Source organism: Dipodomys ordii, unplaced genomic scaffold, assembly GCF_000151885.1.
Source record: "Dipodomys ordii isolate 6190 unplaced genomic scaffold, Dord_2.0 Scaffold17, whole genome shotgun sequence".
NCBI classification, from domain to species: Eukaryota; Metazoa; Chordata; class Mammalia; order Rodentia; family Heteromyidae; genus Dipodomys; species Dipodomys ordii.
Genome location: NW_012267233.1, coordinates 6,471,792 through 6,474,993, shown reverse-complemented (window position 1 = coordinate 6,474,993; position 3,202 = coordinate 6,471,792). Strand labels below are relative to the sequence as shown.

Below are 3,202 nucleotides of genomic sequence, written 5' to 3'. Positions count from 1 at the left end.
TTTACCTGTTCTCTTCACTGTGCTTCTTGATGCTCCAAGCAGGACATGGTGCAGAGAAGCCATTCAAGGAATGAATGACTGACAGTCTATTTCAACTCATGAAAAGTAGGAGGCATAGGAAAATAGTCTTGGAAAAACTGCATTCCTTTCTCACTGTATATTTTCCTTCATTTTAGTGACACCTTTCTGAATCATTAGTCAGATGTCCCCCCACCTACACATTTCAATAATCTTTGAAGAATTAGTGTTGAAATACTATAGAGAATGCCCATAATTTCTGAAGAAATCTATTTCTCTTTCAAAGATGGCTCTGTTGTTGAGTGAACAATTCATGATGATGGTAAACATGGAACAGAAAGAAAACTCTTGAAGCAGCGTCATAACATATGATATCTTTCTCTGCAGGTTGAAGAAAAAGTCCCAGTCGGTGGATATTACTGCCCAGGGGTTCAACCCTCTGCCAGGTGCAGGAAAACAAACATCACAAGCCAGTAAGCCCCCAGCACCTAAGACCCCTATCACACCTAAGTCCCCTATCATTGAAGAAGAGCAGAATAATGCAGCGAATACTCAGAAGCATCCTTCCCGAAGGAGTGAACTGAAGAGATTCTATACCATTGGTGAGTACCAGACATTATATGTCAATGAACTGATGGACTTCCCTAAATAGCACTAAGGATTTGTGTAGCTGTGGATTTGGGAAGCTGGCCGTCTGTTATATAATACATGTATCTTTTGGAGAGTTTATTTGGACATTCTTTTATATGCTCTCAACAGGAAGATGGAAAAATACTGAGAACTTTCAGCAAAGTTAAATAAAAACACAGACTTAGGGACCTTTTCTATCTTAACCCCATGGGGAATACATTTATATGTGGGGTTTTTCCATTTTTTAAGCTGATGTGTTGCTATTTTCACTTCAGCCAGTACCTTTCTTGTGTTTTGTTTTTGTTCTTTTTCATTTTCACTTCAGGCTTCTGAGCCTCTGACCCTGTTCTGTCAGGTTGTAAAGACAGTGGTTGATATCAGCCTCTAACTAACAAAGCCACGAAATGATGGTTAAAAGTTACTACATTGTGGATCTATTTGGGCTTTGAACATTGCATAACTTCAGTGAGACAGTGAATAGTGTGTTGTGGGTATTATGTCTCTCTTTTCCCAGATGAAATAATAACCTGTAATTGTCAACCTTATTGGACCATTATAAGCAATGAATTATCAGCTTCTGTGTAGCTACATTTGTTTATTAGCACATTGTTGGACAAATGTTAGCAATAATTATTTCAATGGCTTATGCTAGTGAATGATACGCAGAAGAAATAAAGCCACCCAGTAAGATGGCTGCTTTAGCTTTTTTTTTGGGGGGGGGTCATGGGACTTGAACTCTGGGCTTGGGTGCTGTCCTTGCACGCTTCAGCTCAAGGAGAGTGCTCTACTGCTTGAGCCACAGCGCCACTTCCAGTTTTCTAGGGTTTATTGGAGATAAGAGTCTCACAGACTTTCCTGCCCGGGCTGGCTTTGAACCTCGATCCTCAGATCTCAGCCTCCTGAGTAGGATTACAAGTGTGAGCCACAGGCACCTGACTGGCTGCTTTAGCTTTGAGTACTGCTTCATGTGGGAAGAATCTAGTCACATTCAAAAGTTGTAACAGTAGCAAATGTGACTTGGTGGTTTACTAAAATTATACTGAAATGGTCACATTTCCTTTGGCACCATCCCCACTATCCCAATATGGAATGTTTGAGATGATCAATTTTTTCTCAGATATTTTAGTATCCTTATGTAGATATTATAACCTGGAAACCAGATTTCTACTTCTGACTCTCACACTCAACTGTGTGTGTGTGGCTGGGGGGGAGGTGCTTTGTCAGGTAATTTTCTGATGTGCAGAAGTTAATTTGCTTCCTTCAAGTTGAAGAGTTATCTCCAGGTAGGTGTAGTGATTATCTAATTGCTAAACCATGATTTCCTTTTGTGTAGCTTTACATATTATTTCTTTTTTTCTTAATATATTTTTATTGTAAAGATACTGTACAGAGAGGATACAGTTACATGAGCAAGGTAATGAGTTAATTTCCTATCGAGCATTGTTACACTCTCCTTTGTTTTTCCCCTACCATCCTTTCCCTCCCCACCTCACTGACTTCTCCCTCCCCTCCACCTTCCCTGCAAACATGTAAAGTTCATTTTCAACATACTGTCTTGTACATCTCATTATTACAACGGGTCATCCTGAATCCTTATTTCAGCATTTTGTTATTTCTCTTTCCCTCCCAAAATTAGAAAAATGTATATACGAGATTCAGGACACCAGAATCAAATACGGTGACAACAGGGGTTGTATCATGGGGGAAGAACATACAAAGAAACAACAAAAAAAATCACATATTACGTTATAAGTACATGAAAAAGAACCCCTGTCCTGGGTTCATTTTGCTTAGCATCAAGTTATATGGTCATATGTACATAGCTTTTGAACTCTTCTGCTTGTCCTAGACATATACTAGTTACTGAAGATAAGGGAAACCATGGGACCTATGTTTCTTTGAGTCTGGCTTGGTTCCCTTAATATAATTTTTTCCAAGTCTTTCCATTTCCTAACAAATGGGGCGATATCATTCTTTCTGATGGAGGCATAGAATTCCATTGTATATATTTACCACATTTTCTTGATCCATTTATCTACCGAGGGGCATCTGGATTGGTTCCGTATCTTAACTATGATGAATAATGCTGTGATAAACATAGTTGTGCTTTAGTATAATCTTGTTTATGATCATTTGGGCAAATGCCTAAAAGTAGAATTGCTAGGTCATATGGTAGCCCTATGTGTAGTCTTTTGAGGAATCTCTATACTGCTTTCCAAAATGGTTGTACAAGTTTACTCCCACCAACAGTGCAGTAGTGTTCTCTTTTGGCCACATCCCCAGAAACACAACAAATCAAAGAAAGGTTGGACAAATAAGATTGAATGAAGCTACAGAGCTTCTGCATGGCAAAGGACAGAGCTAGCAAGATCAATAGAAAGTCCACAGATTGGGAGAAGGTCTTCACTGGCCATACAGTGGACAAGGGTCTCATATCTAAAATATGTTTGGAACTCAAAAAAATTAAATCCCCCAACAACAAATCCTCAAAGAAACAACTGCCCAATAAATAAGTGGGCGAAAGACTTAAAGAGAAACTTCTCTGAAGAAGAAA

At 39.0% G+C, this 3,202-nt stretch overlaps 1 protein-coding gene across 2 annotated transcripts in view; it reads left to right on the top strand.

Annotated features, from left to right (window-relative positions):
* The first annotated feature begins 539 nt into the window (after window positions 1-539).
* Window positions 540-3,202, top strand: part of Oxr1 (oxidation resistance 1) — a 201,515-nt gene continuing 198,852 nt past the window's right edge. For both annotated transcript variants that reach the window (XM_013012489.1, XM_013012488.1), the window contains exon 1: window positions 540-620. The gene's annotated coding sequence lies outside the window, so the exon portion shown is untranslated. The remainder of the gene's footprint in view (window positions 621-3,202) is intronic.